Below are 26,505 nucleotides of genomic sequence, written 5' to 3' on the forward strand. Positions count from 1 at the left end.
CTGTCTGGTGGGCTAAGGTGGAACATTAGGATGAAATGTGCAGTGGGGTTAGAGGGTTTTGATATCCGTAAAGCAAATTCTGTGTGAGCCAGACAGCATGGGTTCTTCACTTGCAAAAGGCTAAGCACTCCTCAAATCATGTGTCACTGCTCCTTGTCCCTCACACCCTACCAGGGACATTTGGTTTCAAATTTTAATGGATTTCTGGTACTGTGTTTAAGGTGGTGACAATGTTTGCAGTTCCCTGATCGGCTGGATTGGACAGTTGGATGGCACAGAGATGCTTTCTATTAAGAAACTGTCAGAATTGGCTATTAATACTCTCCTTAATAACATCATGTCTCTTCAACTTTATGCAAAATAATGCACAAAGAACAAAGAACAAAAATAACAAGAAACACTTCCAATGCATTTATTTTATTTGCTTATATGACTTGACAATTTACTGTAATGCATTACATTATAGATGTGGAATTGTGCATGCACTCTGAGCCTGTAGTCCATGAAGACTGCTATATAAAAATAAATTGAACTGAATATTTGTATCCCAGGAGGTGATTATGTCCCTCTGCCAAATGCTGCCACTTTGGTAAAAGGTCACTGTTAAACTGTAGCTTTTTAATTGAAGCACACGAATTGCCCTTTAATGTCAATTTAATGAAACAGACATATAAATATATATAGAAGTATAAAAGAAATTGAACATTTTCGTAGAAGAGAAAATGATAGTTTTAGCTTGTGCCTTTCAAGAAAAGTTGTCTGTTTGTTTTGGCCCTCTGACCAGCTACATAGCTTGTGCAGGGTGTCATTGCAACTTGAAAAACCCACAAAAGCTGCTTATTATACTTTTACCCAGTGAAGACAATTACAACAAGAACCTCATTCAATGGTCACAGCAAGAGAAAGGCCTTACCTATATTCCATAGCATCTCAAATGTCCAAAAAAGTAAGCAAGAGGCAGAAAGTTATCGGCATGTTGCAGACAGACATAACATGTGCCAGCATTGACAGACACTATGGATTATGCCACTCCACCATGTCCTGACTACTGGCAAGGTTTCTGCAACCTGACAGGAGAGATTACTGCCCAAGATCTGGTTGTCCTTGAAAGACCCCACTACAGTAGACTCAGATCTGCCACCAACACTGATGCTGACACTGCCAGCAAACGCATAATTGTCTGCATCAATGACAAGGCAGTAAGAGACAGATTTCATGCAGTTGGCCTTTGAGTTAGGTGACCTTCCAAAGGCCCTCTACTTACATTTCTAAGACATCTGACCCTACAGCACGACAATGGTGGGCCACAAACAGCTGCTGTGGACACAACTGTACTGAGGAATGAAATCTGATGTGCACATGCTTCCACACCCCTAACCCCGTTATGCACTTTGGCCAATAGCCAGGACCTTCTGCACGAATGGAAGAACAGCCTACATCTGCAGTGTCGGAGCTCATTGTCTTTATGAGCCAATGGTGTCAAGCAGTAGTGAGTGCAAGAGATGATCACACAAGATGCTGAAGGACTGCAAGATGACGGTTGTCAATAATAATACAGTAGTTACTACTGAATTTCTGTTATTTTTGTAGGATATGTTTTTCTTCTCATTTGAATACTGTCATTTCAGTCCAATGATTAGTCTTTTTCCTTTTAGTATGCATAAAATGCATTTCCAAACTGGCAGAACGACCAACAACAAAGGAATTGTGAAATCCCATGGAGTCCAAAATGGATGTTTAGTACACAAATGTTGAGTGTTGAGTGACACTCTTGTGGTTAATGTGGAAAAAGAAGCTGTAAATCTGGTCATTTAAGTTGACTACAGACCCAAACCACAGATTTGCATCACACCTTTTGTTCTTTTCTTCTGAAGAATCCTTCTTCTTAAGTTCCACTATAGTTCACATTTCTTCTTTGACAGCTGCAGTGTCATCATGTTGAACTTGACAGACTAGACCAGCCAATGATCAGCAATGCTTTCTTGCACCTCCAGAGGAGTTTGCAGACACTTCCTGGGCAGTAAGAAAAGATAACCCCTCCAGTGTGTACTGGATCTTCTCCTAACAGACCATACCTGTAACATTTGTTATTGAAGGGGTCTGGGGGAAGCAGCCTTACAAGGGACGTCACAAGGCTTGATACCAAAGTTCCGAAAAACATAATAGCACCAGTTTTTTTTTTTTTAATAAACAATTTTGGTCCTGCACTCATGCGTGACTGCAAGTAGATGAGTTACTCCAAAAGGTACAATGATATGCAAGAAAAATGTGAGTTAAAAAAAAAAAAAACTACACTACATTTACAGTGATGATGATACAGCAGGGCGGCACAGTGGCGCAGTGGTAGTGCTGCTGCCTCGCAGTTAGGAGACCCGGGTTCGCTTCCCGGGTCCTCCCTGCGTGGAGCTTGCATGTTCTCCCGTGTCTGCGTGGGTTTCCTCCGGGCGCTCCGGTTTCCTCCCACAATCCAAAGACATGCAGGTTAGGTGGATTGGCGATTCTAAATTGGCCCTAGTGTGTGCTTGGTGTGTGGGTGTGTTTGTGTGTGTCCTGCGGTGGGTTGGCACCCTGCCCAGGATTGGTTCCTGCCTTGTGCCCTGTGTTGGCTGGGATTGGCTCCAGCAGACCCCCGTGACCCTGTATTCGGATTCAGCGGGTTAGAAAATGGATGGATGGATGATACAGCACTGCATCAACACATGTCAAAAAGAAAAACAGCAGAGGTCACATCTGGAAATGCTTTTGAGGCAGGAGAATTTCAGTTTCTGATGGCACAAATCATGCTTATTATCATCTTAAAAAAAAGCCAAAACACACATACATTTGCTTTCGTTATTTCCATTTTTGATCCTATTATGGATTTAAAAAATAAATTAATGTGTGTGAAATGAATCACTTTTTAAAACCGTGTTACACAGTCACCTGATTGCATCAAACATGTCCACAGATGTTCATCTATCCATTTTCTAACCCATTTTTGGGTAAACAGGACTGTGCACACTGGCATCACTAACAGTAGTTGTAGTAAGTAAAACGTTGAGGCAAGTTTCATGCAAAGAGGCTATTTGGCTTTTGTACACTGGTGATGAAATAAGCTCCTGCATTTGTTAATACCAAAATAAAATGTTTTTAGTACTTCAGATTACAATATTATACTAGTTAGCAGGACAGGCCAAATGGCATACTTCATTACTAAGTAAGAACTTGTAAACGCTAAATTTGTGTTATTCGTTTGTTTTTTGAAGGCAAACTAATGTTCATTAGTATAACCCCTTAAGTGTGATGAGTGGAGTGAAAGCACATGTCACATATTTAAGAGGTACCTTGGCGAATGTAATGAAGCCTACCAGTTACAATGCAGGTAAATATTTTAATTCTGGATTAGTACAAAGGCTAAGCAATAACTAAGTCTTATCATCCATATAAAAGCCTCTGAAAACAGCACATCGAAGGGTGTTGTTAAATGAGTTCTGATTAAGTGGATTAAGGGAAAACTAATAAGTTTGATTTTTCACAAGAAAAATGTTTACAAAATGGAGGGACAGATATGGAAAATTAAAGCACCAGGATTTTGTATGATTGGAAAACTGAATTAATTTGATTCATCTTTAAATATTACTCTTTATGTAAGTTTTTAACCAGCTAATGAGGTAAATATAAATGCTACAAGAGCAAACGTTTTAAACAGACAAAAGTGATTTAAAAAGTTTTTGTTATAAAAACAACATCAAAGAATTTGTTTTAAGTTAAAATATCCTGAATCATCTTGAAATTCACTAATTGTACAGAAAAATGCAGAGTCTGAATTTCTATTCTTAGTATTGATTTTAAACAGTTTTTCAGTTACTAGAGAGAAAATGTCAGAGGACAAATCTGGAATGTGCACATGGTTGGAAAAATCAGGTAGTCCATGATAATGCCATACTTTATAAACCTTATGCTGAAATCCTCCCCAAGATTATACAATTCCCCCCATTTGTTGTTACACAGTGAGAATCCCCATGTCCATCACATGTTAAAATTCAAGCCCTGCATTGCATTTTGAGATCTATGAATGCCTATGCTAGTTTACTTAATTTACAGTTGGGTAATTACTTGATGCATATATACAAGTAACTTACAGCTGGTGATACTATTAGCATTTATATTTTATATTCTACTTCAGAAAAAAGGCACAATATTATCACTTGAGTAATGGAAGTACTATTAATAAAAAGCCATTAAATGAGATTTCTGCCTTCATTGGGGTATTGAATAGGTAGTGAGTATCATAAAACTTCACTGGTATTGATATCACATTCAAAAATTCTGGAATCGTCACATTCCTATTCCTTACTACATAACCCTGTTGACCTGAATCAACAGGCCCAACAGGGTGTTCTCCTGTGCTGACATGTCTATCATGGCCAGCAAGCCCCAAAACAGTAGATGATGAATAATATTATGAACCATTTGGGGTCAACATTACAGATCACTTTTTAAAAAGCAGTGGTGATATTTAGGGTGTATTGGTTCTGTTCAGCTTGGCCCAATTTTTCTTCTCCCTGAAGGATGAGTGGACTACTTTTACAGCTATACCAACTGCACTTAAGTGGGTTATCCAACGTACATTTAGAAAACACTTTGAGAGTTAGTGCATTTGGAGTAGTATACAGCGTAAGAAGAGAGGGAACTGCTGCTATATCATTCCAGAACCTAAATATTTAATATGTGCCTTTGATGACCCAGGGTGGTATGATCAGGCAAGGATTCATACAAGAAAAAAAAACAGACCGAGCTGAAATGCACTGGCTTGCTCTGCTACTGTACATTTAATGAGGAGCAATTGTAGTTGACCTTTAGTTTCGAAGTAAGAAAATAAGAGACACAGCAGCAAGGACCGCTATATAATGGCAGTACTTTTTTTTTTTTTTAATAATCATCTCCAGTGTTTAGATGTGCTTACATCACTCATGAAAGTCTTTTAACACAAGAAAGTGCAATTGCACTGTGAAATGGGAGCTAATAGTGACTCATTTCAGGGTTTAATGACGCGGTCGTCTATTATTTAGAGTACTATAGTACCATAATGGCAGAGCGGTTAGCACTGTATTTGAATGCCTGGCTGGTCACTGTCTCTATGGATGTCCCCTTATGTCCAAATTAGTTTTCTGTCCCACGTCCCAAAGATGTGCTTGTTAGCCTAATCAGTGTCCTTAATGAGGCTCAGTATGAGTGACTATGGGTGTGTGGATGTGGCACCAAACCCCCACAAGACACTGAACTGGTTTAGTCAGTTTTATCAATGGATGGATGTCTTATACTTCATAAGATACAACAGAATATGGACAGACTTTTCTTACCTATACACTCAATATTGTGAAATGCCTCAGAGCCATACCATAAAAACTGCTTAAAACTAAGTTACAAAAATGATCAACTTGCAAAGGACACATTTGAAATCTGCACTTTTCTAGTCCATCGCCCAAATAGGATCACATTTAACAATATTGCTTTCACAGCAGTAAACTGGCAGGGTGCTGCAGCTGAGGAAAGATCAACGTACCTAGCCATCATTAACTGCATTCATGTCAACTAGAGCAGAATGGGGTTTTTACAGACTCAACAATTAAAGGCCCTGCAGTGACAGCAGTCGAGTTCAGCCACTCACGCCCAAGGGTCCAAACCATGAAGCCACCTGCTTCCCTGCCTTTTAGTTCAAATCTCTTCACAACAAGACGCTTTTTACAGCCAGTATTTTTATAGCTCCATTCTGCCCTGGATGCATGACGTTTTCTGTCCATAACAGGGCTCTTCATATACCCCTGTGACCTGGGGTTAGAATAAGGTAACTGGTATTTCTTGTGTGTCATAAAAGGTGACTAAATGAGGCACGCATCAGGAAGGGCATCCAGCTTTAAAAATTTCTGCTTCAATAGCCCCTTTGAAGGGGAAGCAGCCAGCCAACTTGGGTGAATGAAGAAAAGTCACTGGTAGAGTGAGAAAGAGTGAGACAGTGCAAAGGTACAAGGGTCCTCAACAGAACCACCATTCTCTTAGAAAAAGGACACGTCAACCGCCCCCAGTGACCTGTATTCCTTATAAAGACCTATGATACCTTATGTTGGAAGAACCATGAGAAAAAACATTACTAAAATCTATGCATCAAATACAAACTTGTTTAATCCATATCAGAGTCATGGTGTCAGTTGCCAACCTCAGCAGCATTCTGTGCAAGGCAAAAGACCTTGACCAAATACGAAGCAAATACAAAATTAAAAAGATGTAGCGTGAGGCTGTTGTTTTGGGGAATGTGGAGATCTCCTTTTAGATTTAAGTTAAGCTGCCTGACGTACTTTAGACTCAAGGTACAGGATGCCCCGCTTTAGTTTTAATAAACTATTGAGGTGCATTGAACATGAAAGCCAAATGTAAACAGATCAGATTCCATGCCTACAACTCTCAATTTAGACAATGAAGTGACCCTTAAATAATTGCCTAGAATTTGGGCAGCGGCAACTGCAGCAATCTGTGGACTAGATAATGGGTAAACACAAACAAATACTCGACCCAAAAATCATTCATTTAGTGGGTTTGGGAAGAGTTTAATTTAATCCCCTTTAAACATGCTTCCTGTTTGTATACTACTCTGATTTCCCATAAGTATTTTAGCAAAAAAATGCATGTGCTTTAGACATTGTGATCATACAACCGGACATGCTGCCAAAGTATGCGATTGAATTTGGCACCAGAAAATTAAATTCTGTCAAAAAAACGGGACAAAGTTGAAACCAGAAAGTCAAGTTAAACCAAATAAAGCCAAAAGTTTAAGCTCAAAATTTAGTAGAGAAATCAAGATGATCTAAACCTGGAAATCATAAGCAATGAAACACAAAACATTTTTACTGGATCTTTCAATCTCAAATGACCTCTATACTGAGAATCTGATTACGTCAAAAGCATGTGACCTCCACTCATCCCTTGGTATATAACAGCAGCACCCATGAAAATAAATAAATAAATGGTGCCAGAAAAACTGTAACAACTTTAGAATTATATTACAAGTTTAAAAACAAAAACACACCAGAACACATGCTACAGAAAATAAAAAGTCCAGAATAAGGAGATCAAAATTTAAAATGGGCCCAAATCATAACACAACAGTGACACAAGTAACTAGAGCTTTATTTTCTTGGCCGTTTTGTTATTGTTTGCTGTTGTACAGTATTGGTCCCTGTGGGCCCCCATTGAAATCCACTGTTATCACAAACATTGGGATCTATGTTTCTCGTGAAAACTTTTCTCAGCCATCGCTACAAACAATACATGGTAAGCAGCAGATAAAAATATCGTATATATCTCCTTTTTGGATCGAGTACTCTTTAAATGGCAAAATCAGTGCAAAAATCATCTCCCATCTGTGGGCTAACGGTGTTTGTCTGTCCAAGCTTTAGTTCTGAAACGCACACGTGTGTGTTCACATGACTACTTGTTTTGCAGTTTTAAGTGGCCCCTTTGGGTCTGAATGTCTGGGACTTGAAGCTCAGTGTTAATACCAGGGGTGTGCGTTTGTTTTTCAGGTTTAAGTAGACTCATGGGGGTGTCCTAGGACTCTTACTCTTTTCAGAGTATAATGTAAAAAATCCAATAGCTGAGCTACAATGCAAGTCAGTAATGTGGACATCAACCCTTGCTGGCCTGTTGTGCCACGGTTTTATTAGTCCTTCTGTATAATGGCACTTTGCATAATTATTCAGAAGAAGCTTTTTAGCATGGTGCTTATACAGCACTGGGACTGATAATCACTCACCACAGGAAAAAATAAACACTTAAAAACTAAAGGAAACAATACATTATTAGATGCAGCCCATAATTTTACACTGAAAACATGAAATCTACAGTAACAGGCAGTACATTCCTTGTTTTGTCAAGTTCAAGGGTGACTCACCTGCCTATTTTGCTCCCTCTGCCTTTTTTGATAGGGAGAGAGGCCTCCCTAGTGGGAGTTAATTAACAATAATTGAGCACAGGAGACGATCGACAGCCTGGGAAACACATACTGTACCTGCTGACACCTGTGTCGTTCTCACCATGACAAACAACCTGATGCCCCACGGCCCATATCAGTGCACTCCCTCAGCCAGACAATGGCTACAGTACACACAGAAAGGCAATGATAAAAACCGACAAGCCATCAAGGGAGAGTACATCTTCAAAAAATGGCGCAAAGGAACATCGACTCACAAAACACACGATATGGCATGTGGTAAAACCCAGTAATCCAATACGGGAATCAACAACCTCTGCCTATCTTTACATAAAAGAAGCTAAATAATGCAAGCACAGAAAATTGTAAATCTTACTATTTTTCCTTCCTGCATGCAGGTCATGTGCACCTCCATTATAGCAGAAAGCACAATCATTTTTTTTTTCTGCGCTCCAGCAGTCAGTCTTTGTTTTATTGTGTTCTCAGCTAGGGTTTTTTTTTTCTAATTTAATCATATCGCTAAATATTTAATTGGCAGCCATATGTGCAGTTTGTAGAGACATGGCCCTCTGTACATCTCTGGGCTCAAAGCCCCAGAGGACAAGCAAAGAATTCTGATGCAACAGAAGTTGGGAAAATGGCAGCCATGTGCCAAGAGAGAAAATTAAGATGGTTCAGTTGCTGTGAAGTGCAGGAGACTGCTGCCATGGCTTCACTGAAAATGTTTGGCTTTGTACAGATGGATTTACAGATATTTTATTGGAGCCGTCTCACTGCTGAAAAACAGCAAATGTACTGAAAATCCAGCCCTGCCCTGCCCCCTCTTCTTTATATTTGTTACACACAAACCCTGGAGTCACCACTCAGTAAGCAGCTGACATTGTGCACAACTCTCCTGGCTGACTGGTTTATATGCTACACTAAAAAAAGGAGACAAAAACATATCAAAATCAGCCTTGAGCTCCATCATGCCAAATAACTGACAGATGTTTGCTTGTTATGAAAGAGATTAATATCAGGCTTAAAAGACTAGTCTGAAATTGGCATACTTTACATTAACAATTTAAAATAACACTCAATGCCATTTTTAAAGCTTAGCCACTCAGGAAGACAGAGACGGTAACATGTTATGCAGTCCCTCCGTCCATCTATTCTTAATGAACCAGTTCAGGGTCATAAGGGTGCGTCAGAAGATTCAGGCACAAAGCAGAAAACAACCCTGGATGTGGTGGCAGTCCATCACTTTGCACACTTGCTTACCCATACTGGACAAGTTTAGAGTTTCCAATTAATCTAACAGACATCATTAAGATGTGAGAGGAAATCCCATGCAGACACATTGAGAAAATGCACAAACACACACACACACACAAGCCAAAGTTTACCACAGCAGCAAAAGCACAAATACTCCAGCACCCATCAAAACCAAATAGCATAACTGAACTTTGCTTTTTTTTTAATATCAATTTTTCTCTATATTTGTGTGAACTGTTTTCTGTGATTCTTTTAAAATGAAGACAGTTGGATGGTGGAATTATTTAAAGACACGTCACACTATTGAATGAATTGTTCTATGAAGTAAGCTAAATCTGCAGCACTTTAGAAATTCTGGAAAAACACGGCTACAGACATGACCAAAGCTTTCAGATAATTACATAACAAGAATCACTTAACTCTGAGGGATTATTGGTTTCAGTGTCTATAGAGTGCTAGCCTATTGTAAAAATGCTACTGAAAATATAAAACCTTCATCCAAGATCAACATTAAAAATATTAAAACGTCTAATACTTGGCTGCTTGCAAATGTCTTTGTTGCAGTCATAAAGTTTAGCTGCCAAACCCTAACCTGGCTATTCTTTTAATAATTTTGTGTGGATTGGTATAAAAGATTTGAATGACGCTTGGCTTAATTCATTATGCTTCGGATTCAGAATTTTACATATCTTTAAAGTAAGAAAAGCGGTCTGTATGTCAAATTACAAAAAGAAAATGCTTCTGAGCAGGCACTACTGACAGCATGGGATTATGATGTTCCTAAATGCAACAGGTAGGCAAGTAAAGAATGTCTAATGAGAACAAATATCCAGTTACAAAGCAGTCATGTCAAAATGGGGACTAGTAACTGGAACATACAGATGAGCTGCCATGTCAGTTTTCAATATGACAGCTTTGAGTTGTGTTCACACTTCATGTGTAGTATCAGCCCCACCATTCTGCGTGAGAGATATTGACCTGCTTACTTTATCATGGCTTTGCAACAAGCCAATCACAGAGAGTAGCTCCTCCTCAGTCCGATCATTGCCTTGTTTATGTTCAATATTGTAGAAAGCACGGCCCTTGGCTGCCCTATTTCACAGTGACAGGCTCTCAGCATTGCTACGACGCACAGGAGATGGGAGATAATGTTTACAGCGCACATTACAGCTTCCTCCGATCGCTAACGATGGTAAAAGCTTGTCATCAATCACCAGCTGGGCTGACCCCCCCCTCCCACCCCAACCAATCTGCAGACCTGATGTCCATGTTCTCCAAGTAAACTTGCCATTCATTTCTTACAATTCTACCTTTCGTCTACCCCCCATCATGCATGTCGATTTGCTGCTTCAATAGGAATAAACACTCTTTGTACAGTATGGTCTTAGTAGGTTTATACTTTCATAAAGGTCATCTGTCTGCAACCACCAGTTAGACAAAGCTATACAAGAACAAGCCTTTTAAAACCTGCCATTTCATAAGTAGTTATCAGACCAGATGTATTTACAGAACTGCCTCTGTATTAACAGGCTGTAAGTGTTAGCCATCATTTTAATAATAAGTAGCCCACCAACTTAATAAAGGCACCCTTTGTAAGAAGAACCTTTCTTTTATGGATTGAGAATACAAAAATGGAAAAGTCCCTATAGCAACTGTTCAGATCGAGCATTTCAATGATTATGAAATAGCTCCTACTTCCTCCTAGGTGATGGCTCTTTGAGTGGCTTTTACTACAAACAGTCAATTTAAACCAGCCACCCTTCACACTTACTGTTGACATTTTGCCTTGCATTACTCCAGACTCATCTGCATACATCAGCCATATTTGGTGTCTAATGCATTGTGTGCATTTCTTTTGGCATAATATGTCACAATAGCAATGAACAGAGATGAGAGAGCAAAGTAAGAGTCACACTTTCTGGGTGAGGCCAGCCTCACATATGCTTTCAATATTAAAGGTAAATATAAAAGTACTCTCACTAGTGACTGTGATGCATCAACTGGACAGTGACTTTACTGAGTGATCTCTCTAGGGTAATGCAATGCAACATACGAAGGAGCGACTCTGAGGGAATGCAACTTAATGTGTGTGATGTTCTGGACACCTTCACTAAACCTTATGTTAATTACAACAAAACAGATTAGGACAATAATAAGCATAGAAAGTCAGGATAATGTAATGGAACAGAGTAGTCAACAATGTCAAAAATCAAAGCAGCAATGAGAGCTGCTACCTTACTGGATCCAGCGTCCTGGATTCAAATCCCATAACCTTTCACTGTCTGTTTGGAGTTTACATGGTCTTCTCATGTCTCAGCTGCTTTAACTTATGACAATGAATTGGCAACAAACAAATGAACGCATGCGAGTATGTGAGCTGACCTAGTAATTGATTCGCACCATGGCCAAAATTAAAAACATTAGAACAATCTTGATGAGAACAGGCCATTCAAGCCAACAAAGCTTGCCAGTCCTATCCAATTAGTTCTTCTAAAAAAACATCAAATCGAGTTTTGAAACTCCCTAAAGTCTTACCGCCTACCACACTACTTGGTAACTTATTCCAAGTGTCTATTGTTTTGTATGTAAAGAAAAACTTCCTAAAGCTGGTGTGAAATTTGCCCTTAACAAGTTCCCAACCATGTCCCTGTGTTCTTGATGAACTCATTTTAAAAAAACAGTCTTGATCCACTGTACTAATTCCCTTCATAATTTAAAACACTTCAATCATGTCACCTCTTAATCTTCTTTTGCTTAAACGTTTAATCTTTCTTCATAATTCATCCCCTGTAGCCCAGGAATGAGCCTAGTTGCTCTTCTCTGGACTTTTTCTATTGGTGCTATGTTCTTTTTGTAGCCACTGTTGCTAACCCATGCCATTTTTTATATCTGCTGCTTGAACATAGAGCTTTGAGACAACTTATGTTCAAAGGGTTATTACTATCAAAAGCACAGAGTACAGTAAAATGAATACATGCATGTGCTACACGCCATGTAACATGTCACCACTTTCTAATGCCATGATCCATAGTATTACTATCTTACCTTGAAACCTCGGTCTTCCATAGCCTCTCTTCTCCTCCTCCACCCCTCTCACTGCCACTCAATATGCGTACAAATGCATGATGCACACCTTATCAACACAATGCTCTCATTCTTGTGGCAGCAAAAGACATTTTAAATTGTTGTCAAAGGTTTTTCTCAGAATCTTTTAATAATTCACATTTTGACACTTATTTTCCATCCATTTTCTAACCCGCTGAATCCGAATACAGGGTCACGGGGGTCTGCTGGAGCCAATCCCAGCCAACACAGGGCACAAGGCAGGAACCAATCCTGGGCAGGGTGCCAACCCACCGCAGGACACACACAAACACACCCACACACCAAGCACACACTAGGGCCAATTTAGAATCGCCAATCCACCTAACCTGCATGTCTTTGGATTGTGGGAGGAAACCGGAGCGCCGGAGGAAACCCACGCAGACACGGGGAGAACATGCAAACTCCACGCAGGGAGGACCTGGGAAGCGAACCCGGGTCTCCTAACTGCGAGGCAGCAGCGCTACCACTGCGCCACCGTGCCGCCCGACACTTATTTTGCTTTTTATAATTGTAAATGCAACAAATAATGATCTAATGTGGGTGAGTTATTACAAAAGTATGATACTTTTACCTGACTACAAGCAATATGAAAGAGGGCATCTAAAAGGGGGGATGCGGTAGACATGAATTTAACTTGGAGGCGGCCTTAAAAAAAAAAAAACACACACACACAGTCATTAAACATTTTTGGAAATGAAATATCTCTATTTAATAATCTTACAATCATGCAAGAATCAACAGGGTGCATTTTGAAGTAAAAACAAATTATAAATCTAAGCAAAAAATAAAACAACGGTCAGAGGTATTGGGAGAAGCTGTGGTTTGTAAAAAGATGCATCCGTAAAGCACGTCAAAGAAGATAAAATCCCCTTCACATGTCTGCTATATCAAATAATTTAAGAAGAAAAAAATTAAGAAAGGAAATTAGGGAAAACTGGTGAAAAGGTCAACTACTATGAGACTGAGAAGAAAGAATGCTTCTAAACAAGAAGAAATAGCCATTGTAAAGAGTTTAATTCAAAAGGTTTAATTCAAATGATTATTTGCATTTTTGTACAACGACAACAGTTTTTTAGAAATGAGACAAGAAGTGACACTGTACAATCGTGTATCGGACAATTGAAGATTTAAAAAAAAAATAATGAATGAATACAGGCATACAGTATAAAGTAGTCAGCAATTACAACTGGAATGAAATAAGCTCAGTCTGTAATAAAGCCTATTTTATTCAAGTTCCAAAACCGTTTATTCCAATATAGGGTCAAGAGGGTCCTATCAAAGTGGTACAAAACAAAAAGCAGGAAGAAGGAAGCAGCTCTGGATGGAGTGCCAGTCCACAGCAAATTTAATATTATGTTGAAATTAAAAGATGATTATCATAACATGTACAAGAACTAAAAACAACTTCATCATTCTCTTGGTGTGAATGCATCTTAATGTACGAGTCAGGATGGCAATTAATCAAAGTCACTACAGGCTTTGGGCTGATAACAAGCCAGTCGTGATGATATGGTTAGTCACTACAGTTGCTAATTTCAAGCCAGTAAACCCAAGTGACATTATCACAGGTTTAACTTCTTTCTGTGATTACATGTCATCTCATTTTCCACGCATCTGTCTTCACAAGACACTTTCATATCTCTAGCTTTTCCTGGTGAATTCCCAGGTGCTTCTGGACCTTACTTGTCAGCATTTCTTGCACATATTTACTTTTTATATTCATATGTCATGACAAGTACAAAAAATTATACCAAAAATGAAAGATGTGCATACATATTTTAATTGCTGAACGTTACTACATTTGTACAGGCCTAATATTCATTGAACAGTCATGATCAGTCTTACATCTAAAGGAAATATGAAATCATGTTTTGCTTTGTTTTTTTTTTAATAACATGTTTTTGTTCATTCATTTACCTTTGCTAACATTGGTAAAACTGCCTCAGTTAATCTGAAAACAAATTAATTTTATGTTTTGAGTGTTGTAACTGACACCCCAAAACATTCAAGTCGACATGTTATTATTACTTTTTCCTATGCAACAATTAGAAAGTTCATGTTTATATTGGTTGATACCGATCTCTGATGTACAAAGAAAACATTTTTATGCATGGCTTAGCTGATTGCAAAGCTGAAGGCAGCAACTGAATAGCATCATTTTCTATATTACACACACTGCTACTGAATTAGCAGTAATTGATAATTAATAGTTGTCAATACAAATGTTAAATGTACACATTTCATATATTTTATAGACTGCTGTTTTATTACCCATACCAAAATGTTGCACAACTTGCAATCAAATTCCACTTCCTAAAAAATCAGTATTTAGCAGAATCTGATAGTGCTATCAACTTTTTTCTTATACAAGTGTAAGCAAAAACACAAATAGAAAAAGATAAATATTATATACAGTTAACAAACAGAGTGCCATTCAAAATTAAATGGAAAACAAAGATCATATTTAGCTATCAAAATTCAATTCTAATTTCATATTACATTTGAACAACAAAGTAATAGCTTATCTGTTTCATTCCTCACGTTTCCCCATTTTGTTGCATACTGCTTTGATAAAATTAATATTCATTTCAAGATACAGTATGAGCCAAATCTCCTTTTTTGGCTAAAATAACCAACAAATACAAGAAAATATTAAGGAGAGACAACACAGGCACTTTCACGCATAATGTAAATATGTAAAACATAGTACATTTTTAAAAACGTTAAATAAGACATTTCTGTATGAGCTACCTGCTGTCTTGTGCTCAGTGCAGAATAAACAGACTTGTTTTTGTACACAGTACTGGAAATTTCATTAGCACATGACTATTGTAATATATTTTTGGTAAATAGATAATCACTTCTTACTAGCCAGTTGTTACATCGATTGGCAGAAGTATACAATTTCATTTTTTTTCACTCAAACTACTGTGTTTTCCTGATAATGAAAAAAATAAAGAAAGTGATAACATAAAAGTAACATATACAAGATATTTTTATACAGATTCAGAAATAAGAAGTGTGAACAGTGCCAAATGTTAGCATTATATTAAACCTATAAATGTGTGTGTGAATACATTATACGGTATACTGTGAAACAGATTGATAGATGACAATTACATATACACCTACCAGAAAATATAAACTCAAGTGCAGTGAGCAACTGAAGATCCATGAGCTAAGGAAGGCTCTTTTCACAGTTCAATAGTGGAAGAAGAGGACTTGTGCTATTGACGTCCAAGTGTAATCAAATACACAAGGCTTTATTACTTTGATCTGCAAGATATGTGTATTTTAAGAACAACTGGAATTACACCAATAATTCTGAAACTGTTCTGAGATTTTTCAGGTAAAGAAGGCATATGTTTTAAGGTAAGGTAGTTATACTTATTAATCATGACTCAAAAAGTGGCAATGAGTTGAATGTTGATTAGCACATATGCAAGTTAGAATTTCATCGTAATCTGTTCATGTGACAATAATGATCCTATAAAAACTATATGTGTATATTATATATATATATATATATATAGTGAAAGCCAGCCCAACCACAGACAGACAGACACTGATCTTTAGTCTACCACGCACAGTTTATTTACAGTTCTATATACAAGTTTGTGAGTCCCGCACAACACACAGTGCTCTAGCACCAAACACTCTTTGCTTCCTGCGCCTCTCAATGGTCCTCTTCGGGCCGCCTTCTCTCCTCTCTCCCGAGCATTGCCTTTTTCCACCCGGCACTTGCTCCCGACTGTTGGAAGGCAGTCCCTTTTATGCTCACCTGGATGTGCTCCAGGTGCTCCCTGACGAACCTCCGCCGGCACTTCCTGGTGTGGTGGAAGTGCTGGCATCCAGGGCTCTAGGATCCAGCAGGCGCCCCCTGGCTGTGGCCACAGGCCCCTATAGGGTTTAGTTTCCCAGCTTCGTTCCCGTTAGCCCCATAGCAACCAGGGCGGCAGTTGTCCTCTCGTGGCCCGGGGGAGGTTTGCAGGTCCTTCCAGGCATCCCGGCTGTGTATGGCGCCCAGCTGCCCGTGACAAAATATATATATCGATTGTCAGGCTTGGGTCACACACAGTTGAACAGATTCATTCAGGGTTTTCAAGAAACATAAACTTTATTCGTAAACAGCATAATAAAAGTATAAAGAATAAAGCAGAGGATGTCTGGGGGAGAACAGAGACAAGACAATAAGACAAAAGTACAGCTGCTGTACAGGCTTTTAAATGTTCCAAGTGCCACACAAGGTGCAGATGACCCGGCACGTCAGCAGCAGCAAGCCAGCAGCTGATCGAGCAAAGAGGATGTTAAAAAAAAAAACTGTATTTGTTTCCCATTGTATCACTGTTTAAGAGGGGGTTTCGGAGGAGCGACCATGTCATCTAGGAGTGTGTTCAGCCCCTTTTATATATATATATATATATATATATATATATATATGAGTGTGTGTGTGTGTGTGCGAGAGAGGTGTGAATCATTGTCTTGCACCCCAAAGCACTAGGCGGAGTCTCAGTAATTTAGCAAAAATAGCTTTATTCAACTTGAAACAGGAACAGCAGGGTTATCGATTGCAGTGGGAGCTACCACTCTGCTATACAAAGATGTGAAGTTTCAGAAGCTGCTGCAAACACATTGACCTTTGGGATAATAAAGTCTACCTAACCCAAACCTAACAATATTTACTGATCAAAATTCCATCCTCAGTTATGAAACACTTAAATTTCTCCTACTTCCAGCTTCTCCTTGGAACAAGACAGTGATGGTTCATTCCAGGTGTTAACATTTGAGGCACCCAAAGTGCAAAGATCCTGCTTTTATTTAATAATATCTGAAGATTGAGTTTGACTAATGTATAACTAAAAACTATAGAGTCTGCCATCTCACACTCTTCCGTTCTCCATTAGGATTTGTTCTAAGGACTCAAAAAAAAACTCTTATGTTTCTATGTTAACCTTTGGTGATACTTGAAAGACACTCTTCCAAAAAGTAATTCTACAGCCTCTCTCTTGACTGTTGCATATGAAGGGAATTGGTCTTGGTCTGTGCTACATAAGCTAAGAATAAATTTTGGTTCTGTAGCTTTAGAAATTCAGTGATATATAAATGTATGCATGTTTACAAAACTATAAATGTACACATTTATAACATTTGTGATTTATCATGTAATTCACAGATTTTCCTACAGAGTTTGTATCTTTGCTCTCTTACAAAACCAACCCTAAAGAATACAGCATTCAAAATTACACTCAAAAGATATTGATCACCCTGTACAAACATACTGGACACAGAGAGACAGACACATACAGTACATTGCTTACACACATAGAAAAGTTCAACATGCCCCTCAAATTCTAAATCTTTACTTGTCCTTGACTTCAGGAACTCAAATAAGTTTAAACTAAACTATAGAACAGAATTCAGTGTAAGAAAGTGAACAGTGAGTTTGGGGTTTACATTACTGTGTCATTTGTATTTCTTTTAACCTAACAACAACCTTAATGACACTTAGTTTTGTTTTTTGTTAAACCAAAAGCAATTGCTCTGGTTGCTTGACTTGCTGGCCTTGCAGGTTTTTTAATGTTCCATTCACTTTGTGTTAATGATGTGGCAGGCCATTTACAGACTTTGTGAATGACAGTTGATCTACTGGTCATCACTAGCTTAGATTTTATTGTGTGAACTAAAATGAATAAAAAAAATGTCAAATACAGAGAATTTCTTTGCTATACAAATAATATATATAAATAAATATGTTTAAATGTTTACATGCCTATTAAAAAAAATGTTTAAAAAGGCCATCCTTGTGAACACTGCCTAAAAAGAAATTTATCCAACAAGTAAATGGCTTACTCTGGATAAGGAGTGTGATTTCTACCTGCTAGAGAAAAATGGATTTTTATAGAGTAATATGTACAGAAGAGAATCAAACTTAATAATCAACAACGATAAAGAATCCACTGCAATGCAATGTTAAAGGAGCTAGACTAACATATTGCATGTGTGTGTATATATTTACTTCTTATTGAGAGAAAATACAGCCTTAATAGTTTTAAAGAGCTAATTGTAACACAGAGATACACTACAACAGCTGTTCCTATAAATTGTAGACTTGCCTGTGTCACAGGAGATTTGTTCAGTTGCTGAGGACAAACCAGCTCGTGGCACCGGATATCAAGAAAGCTACATCAGTTTTGATGGTAAATTAATTTAAAGGTAACCGATACCAACCCGAACCTGAAAAAAATTTAACAGAAGGCACCTCTCCACTGTCAAGAGCAGTGACAAAAGCTCATAGATTTTTTTATTAACCCACTCCTTAACCTACTTCTACACTACAGAATCAGCACCAGGAGGGAACCGATCCTGTTTGGGAGGCCAGTCCATCACAGAGCAGACACATTGCCAACAAGTGTAAATGTGCCAGGCACATCTTGAATGATAATTTACAATGACATTGTTAACCAAATATTTCCAAACAATATCACAAGTTGATATTCCCTGAGGTGTCAACCATTTGTTCAAATCTTTGATGGTTTGAGGTTACCAGTCAGCGGGAGAATTTCTCAGACTATGTGACCATACAAAGATTTTATTACTGTAACATGCAGTATATTTGTAACAGAGCTACACTGTAGGCATTTTTGAAGAATGTCTTATCTGCTCAAACCTGGAATTACAGTGGCACTTCTGATAAACAGCTATACATTTGTCATAAGAGAAGGCACTGTCTGGACTAATACCTGGAGATATGGACTATTCCAGTAAAGCATTCTCATGTACATCTCTCTCCACTCTACAATTAGCAAACAAAGCATTGAAAAGAAAAGACAAAAGCGGTAAATTAGATTCCAGAAAAAATAAAACACTCAAGTATTTGATAGTATTCTGCATTTTTGGTCAGGATAGTGCCTGATTTAAAATAATTTCCTCTAGCTTCATTTAGCTGCATTGCCACAGAAGATTTTTCCATTAACGTGTCATATGTCAAATAAACTTAATAAAGCTAAACAGTAGGATGGGAACACAACAAAAGATCACAACCTAGACAGGAAATTTAGGAAATGAAAAAAGGATGACAGAAAAAGATGACAAGCAAAAAGACAAAGTGATCTGAAAAAGTGAAATCAGCTTACTCCTTCACCTAACAAACATGCCCATTCCCTTGTCTCTGACTGAAGTGAAATATTGCCCACATGCACTTAAGCAAGGGCTACTCTTACCTGATGCTGCAAAGCAGACAGCTTGGAAATTTGAGTAAATCGCTAAATTGCAATAAATTATAGCCAAGAATTACAGCTAAGTGCAGACATAAATTAAACCTTGCCTTCCTGTAAACACAGTCCACCCCATTAATGAACCCATCACAAATGCTCAGTTGTGGCGCTAAGGTTGCAGCGTCTAGAAGAACAGCTTAAGACTTCAGAAGCCAGGAAAGGATCACTTTGCAGATAACTGACCTTTACAGTCACACAGAGCCACAAATCACTTTGCGGGGTTGAAAGCAAATGTAAAATTGCTGGCCTATGGAGATTATTTTTAACCAACCGTTAATACACCAAGTGGTTCACAAAGCTCTAGACATTGGGTGGGGTCCTTTTTATCCCTGAAAAGAAATACATTATCGATGCTCTCAGTACGATATTTATCCATTTTCCCAACCTGCTTATGTAGTTCAGGGTTGCAGAGGCCAGATCATAGCCAGGAAGCATAATGCGCAAGATGGGGTGCCGTTTATTTACTAGATGCACTCACACACTCAGTCTCACTGATAGCCAATTCAGAGCTGACAGTCCACCTAACCCACACATTTTTGAGATTTGAAAAAGTGAAGTACAAACCTACAGGCTTCTGGGAAGAAAATATAGACTCCACATGGGCAAGGGAGGCAGCAGTGTAAACCAATATGTGATCATACATTCCAATTAGCTGTTTCAAATTCAAAGTCTATATCTCTACTCTTTCTGCTCTCTGTTCATTATCTCTCTACTTTTGTTCTGACTTATGTCCAATATCAGAATACAGTATGATTCAGGATGCAAATTATAGAGTAGCATGACTACTCCACATGTAGCATTAAAACCAAAGCTAGACCCCACTCTCCAGACAAAGTATTTACTTGATGAGCCAAAATGCCTCTGAAGCTGCTGGCCTAACTTGAACAGAACCACAATTTTCTGATGGTATTAGAGGTGAAATACGCAGAAATGTTATTGAGCACAAAGCTATTAAGAATTTAACTCACTCGAGGGCTCTAAATTAGTGGCACAACATTTTACTCAGAATGCACTTTAAAACAATGCCTCGCAGTGAGACATGTCACAACCTATTGCCGTTATCCACTTTAACTGGCAGTATAACTTGAGAATGAAAATGTTACAGGCAGAAAGTCATTTATAATCATTTATTAACTTTCCTGGTTAAGGCGACAGGTAACTATATTGTAGGTCTGATTATATTTATTTTAATCTAATAAACAACAATTAAATATCAGGAGCGAAGACTACGGATATTATTCTGACTACTTGGCACCACTCTGGCTAGACTGAGATTTCACTTTGTCTCGATTTTCACAGTCAAACAGGAAATGTCTTCATCCCCAGCCATACTCAGTTTGAAAAATGTTCACAAAATGACTGGAGTTCCAACATCTAAAACCGAAAAAGTGTAGACATTGAAGAACTCAGAGAAAACAGGAATAAACCCAAAACCAGTACCAGAAAACAGGTAAAGTTTGTATAATATAAAAATCCAGATAGATCTGAAGGTATGTGCAAACACTGTAATTACAGTATGTCCACTGGATACAACAAAGAATGAGTGGAAAAGAAGAGGGCAATATACCAGTTCATCTGGAAAACCAGACAGATTTTGAAAAAAAAATTTAAATGTAAAAGTAAAACACAAAATCTGTAATTTGTTTATACAACAGGAACTGGGAAATGTCTTGAAAGGATAAGTTCAATATTTTTCAAGCTTGAAGTTATTTCTTCACAATCATGGTGTTAATTATTTTAATGCCACATAAAAGTGTGTTTTAAAGTGAAGCATCTTTTCTTATTATAAATTCTAAAAATATTTTGCCTGTTCTTGCACCTTGCAATAGGGCTTAAAGTAACTCATGTCCAAACAGAAAAAAGCTTTAAACTTAACAAAAACATCAATTTTTTTAAGGAAAGTACCTTATCAGATGTTAATCCACGTCTTGAGATTGCACAAATATGGTAAAACACTGTACCAACTTCACTTCTTTCAGTATTTACACAAATAAGCTACCATTTTACATTGGCCAAGTGTCTGACAATGAAGACATAGATTATGTTTAGTATTATTGCTGAATCCTTTTTGTTATGGCTAGAATATATTGATGAAGAGATGCGAAAGATCGAGGATAAAAGAACATAGTGGACAACAGAATTTGGGAGGCAAAAAAACAAATAAAACATACACACCAGAAGGTACGGTGATGCAATGGAAAAGTGTTGATTGGTGGTGCACAAGTGGAAAATGTGAAGTTATGAACACTGAAGAAAAGTGTGTGTGTTACAGGAATAGTAAGAAGTGCTGCTTCCACCACTGGAAAACATAAGCTTGCTTTGCTACGTGAGGCTGCAGTATGTGCGAAAGTTTCAGCTATCGTTAGTCACAGAGTTTAGGAGACATTTTTCCACTTTACAAAATTCAACTGGAATAAAACAATCAAGACCTGAAGAATCAAACGGGCAGCTTCAATTAGATTAAGTTTGCTTATTGATCTTAGTTTTTGCAGTGTAAAATGCTTACTTAGTGTTGATGCATGAAAGATCTGAGTAACTGTATGAGATTATTATTTACATGGACAACCAGACACAAAATTCAACCACGACGCTAGATTTGTGAAGCAGCACCAGTAACGATTGTTCTGCATTGCCACCCTACATAGCAGTTACTCATCTATGCAGTATTCAGTTTGCTAATGAAAGGAATTGCCATTGTTATTATTCTACTGCTCCATTTGAATAATCTCATTAAACCCAAGCGCTACAAGCCATAACTGTAACATACACTGGTTATCACAATAGTCAATGAAAATTGTAAATGCTTTGTTTTCTCAATCAATGTTTACATCTCAGATATGTGCATTTTCTAACTATTTTCTCAAGTGAAATATTTGCTCTCATCTGCTTATGACACTTGCTTGTTTTCGCGCTGATCAACTTCCTTATTGACACCCAATTACACCTACGAAGGCCACCATTAGCAGACGACTAAGCAGGAAATTCATTCTTACCTCAAGAAAAACAATTATTTTATCACAGATTCTTGGAACTATTTCCAGTTTCCTTTCCATACCACAAGGATTCCTCATAAAAAAAGGGAGACGTGGTTTCCTAAATTGAAATCTTAGCTGCTTATCATGTTTGGACACCTGTTACAATAAGCTCTATTATAAGATGCAAGTACAGAAAACACATAAGAACATAATTTTATGTGACAAATTTAAATATACCATGATTGCAAAGAAATGCCTTCAACTTGAAAAATACCAAACTTTTCCTTTTAAGGTAATAATACCTTTGTGTATCGATTTATATATAAACTGTATGCTATAACTGAGCCTAACCCTGTAAAGATATTACCCATACAACTATGCGGACAACCTGATTGGTGAGTGTCGTGAATTATTTTTACTGATTATTTATTATGGATGTATTTTTATATTTCATCACTTTTTTTAAAACTTGCTGGGCTTTTGAATGGTGCAAATTCACTTATATCTGTGGTTGTTTAGAGCTCCATACTGGAAAACCTAACAGGGACAGTTTACGTACAATCATATGCACTAAACACTCTTTCTCATCCAGCTCAACAGTGCAGAAGAAACACAGTGAAGAACACTAATGTCCCTTCTGGGAACCACCGGAAATCCTGCCCCTAATAGCCCTGGATCTATATAAACAGTGGAACAGCAGGTTGTGGGTATTTATTGTTGGTCCTGCAGAAGTATGGAATCTCAAGCCCTGGAATAATCCCATAAATGTTTTACCTTAACCTATTTTTTAAAATTATTTTTTCATTATTTGCAATGAAAAAATTAAATTACATTGCATTACTTCTAATAAATGCGAATCTTCAGGAGAAGCCAACACTTTATTGTATTCTCGTCTCATTGTTGCCCACAACTGACATCTATTTGAATGGTTTAAAATGTTTTTTTTACCTTCTTTAAAGTCCTGTTTATTCTCCACAGACACCACCATCAGTTGCTTTGTTGCCTTGGTTGTGACCCTGCAGCACATGGGTGTGATGCCACTTATACAGTAGGATAAAAGGGTCATCCTTTGGTCCTGTCACTATCCAAGATTGCATCTACCATAATAAACTATGCTTGTGTTTAATTCCCTATTATCTTTTCTTGTTAAATAACTTTTTGCCTATGTTATTTTCAACTTTGAATTCTAATTTTTGTATTGGGGTTAGAAGGAAGGCCTTTGCTTTCCTAGTTATGATCTGGCTTTGTTTATTGACTATGTCTCCTCTTCCAGTCCTTTGTTTTATTTCCCATACTAATCTATTATTCAGCACAATTGTGAGTTGATGCAAACAGGAAGGTACGACAGGAATATGCTGTGCCTTGTGCAGTGTTTGCTTGGTTTGCATAGCAGTGTAAGCAATTGAGTGAGAAAGAGGTTGCAATTTTATTGGCTGAGGAGGTGAACACCTGCTAATGATTTTGTTTTTATTCAAGTAGCTAAGCATAAACAATTTAACAATTGTTTTAATGGATATGAGGTGCTCCTGAGTGCATAGTTATTCACCTGTACATTTCTTATTCGTTTAAATATTTTTTTCAGTCTGAAAATTACATAACATACGCATTGTCACACACGTGTGCATGGGAAGCAGCTGAAGGGCTTAGACAATACTGTTTATACATCTGCCCAGGGGGGGGCGGGGTACGCTGACGCTCTTTCTGAGTTCTCTGCAGGTCTTACCGGAAATCCCACCAGGAGCCGCCATTTCCAGGAAGGACACACCACCTCGGTTCCGCCCCAAGAATGAGGTCACTTCGGTTCCGCCCCAAGGGTGATGTCACTTCCAGTTCCGGCCCAGAGGACGACATCATTTCCGCCCTCTGAGCTATAAAGCTCACTGCCTTTGCTTAGGCAGGCAGTTCTGTCTTGGACTCTGTTGTGTAAACAACTGTATTGAAAATGCCTCAAATTCAATTGCAGCCGGGAAACCGCATTAAACGGGTGGCTGCCCCAAACCTTTCCACGCCTCTGGTCTCCAGTTATTACAGTGGCGTAGTCGGCAGGATGGTGTCCCCGAAGAACCCGGGACACGGACCTTCAAGGAACCAGGTGGGTGAGTACCGGGCCGAAGTTTCGGGCAGGGAGTGCGCCGGAGGGTCAGGAAGGACGGTGCAGGCTCTGCTCCACGAGCATAACCCGGGGCTACCAACCCATCTCGTGGAGAAGGTAGAGGGGACCCACAGGCATGGGCTGGCTTCTGGGGAAAACACACGAGTGGCTCAGTATGCTCTTCTGGGTAGGAAAGCCGAGCAGCCCATCGGGACCAAGGTCCCTGTTAACGATGGGCTGTCCCCAGGCCGGCAGGTAAAGAATATAATAGACTGGGAGTTTAACCCAACGAAAGGGCTGTCAGAGCAGGCTATGGCTCTCTGGCAACAGGTGGGTGAGTGGCTACGGCCATTTGATTTGACCCCCTTGCAAATAGTGCAGCAAGTGGCCTGTTTTTTGCTGCTACAGCGAATACCCCAGGAATTTGCCCAGCCGCCTGGGGAGAATTCCATTCCTGGACGAGCTGCTACAGCTCTTGCAACCCAGAGGCCGGCTGTGAAACCGGGAGGGCAGACCAGCCGCTCTGTGGACTACCCGGGAGTTATGTCCTACAAAGCAGTCCCTTCCACGCAATCCAGAGCCTGTTCGAAGTCGCCGGGCCGCCTGGCTTGCGACCTGTCGGGAACAAGGCGGACCGTAGGGGACAATGGCGGGGTTGTTTGTGTGCCCTTAGCAATCCCTGGCGGATAAACATACGGGAGAGCTTATTATTAATGGACATATGGTAACAGCGCTGTTTGATTCCGCAGTAACGTGTCTGTCGTTGCTCGCCGCTTTGTTCTACCGCAACAATGGATTAAGAAAAAGACCAGTCTAAAATGTATACACGGAGATATCCGCCGTACAATACCGCCCGTGTTACGTATGTCTCGGAGGAACCCTTCGCGGCTTACGTAGCGGTACACCCGGATCCTCCGCTTCCGTAATCCTCGGGCGGACTGGTCTGACAGTAACGCTGTAGTTTAGAAAGCATTCCCGAAAAGCTTTTGGCCTCGTTATAGATGATAAAGACTCATCTCAAGCTGCTTCCACACCGTGTAATCAGCCGACAGGGAGTGGGGCGGTAGGCCAAGAGAGTGACGAAGATACTCCCGGACCGTCGCGGGCTACTACGCCATCCACTAGCGCCCCGGCAGCGAGGGAGGATTCTCCGCCCCTTGAGGTCAGACCGACCCGCTCTCTGAGTTGCACTTTCAGTTTAGAGCGACTCCGGCTTCTTTCAAGAGAGAACAGTGGAATGACGACTCTCTGAAGCACATAAAGAATGCAGTGGTTCTCGTTAACGGCCAACGACGATTTGCCCATGCCACAGGGACCTCACTTTGTCATGGATAATGAATTATTGTATCGGGTTGCTGAACATGAGGGGAAGGTCCGAAGTTGTTGCTAGTCCCGCGGACCTACCGGCGGCAGGTTTGCGAAGTTAGCCCACTCTCACCTTCTTGGAGGCCATCTCGCTCCGATAAAACATTAGAGCGCATTAAGCTCCGCTTTTTGGCCGGGATTAATGAGGAGGTTCGCGCTTTTGCATTTCCTGCCGGAGTGTCAACTGCGGCAAATTCCTAGGAAGGACCGTGCTCCTCTGATTCCCCTTCCCCTTATTGACGTTCCCTTTGACAGGATTGGGGTGGATATAGTAGGACCCCTGGAGCCCTCAGCCCGAGGATATAAATATATACTCGTCCTCGTGGATTATGCAACCCGATTCCCTGAAGCCGTTCCATTGCGCCGCTACCACTAAAAATATTGCACGGAACTAGTAGGAGTCTTTTCACGGGTGGGCATTCCTAGAGAAGTCCTGACGGACCAAGGAACGCCTTTCACCTCGGAAACGCTCAA

The 26,505-nt window shown here is 39.3% G+C and overlaps 1 protein-coding gene across 4 annotated transcripts in view; it reads right to left on the reverse strand.

The window, feature by feature from the left end:
* Window positions 1–26,505, reverse strand: part of macrod1 (mono-ADP ribosylhydrolase 1) — a 512,933-nt gene that overhangs the window by 87,804 nt on the left and 398,624 nt on the right. The gene's annotated exons all lie outside the window — the stretch shown is intronic.

Source organism: Polypterus senegalus, chromosome 8 (genome assembly GCF_016835505.1).
Source record: "Polypterus senegalus isolate Bchr_013 chromosome 8, ASM1683550v1, whole genome shotgun sequence".
NCBI lineage: Eukaryota > Metazoa > Chordata > Cladistia > Polypteriformes > Polypteridae > Polypterus > Polypterus senegalus.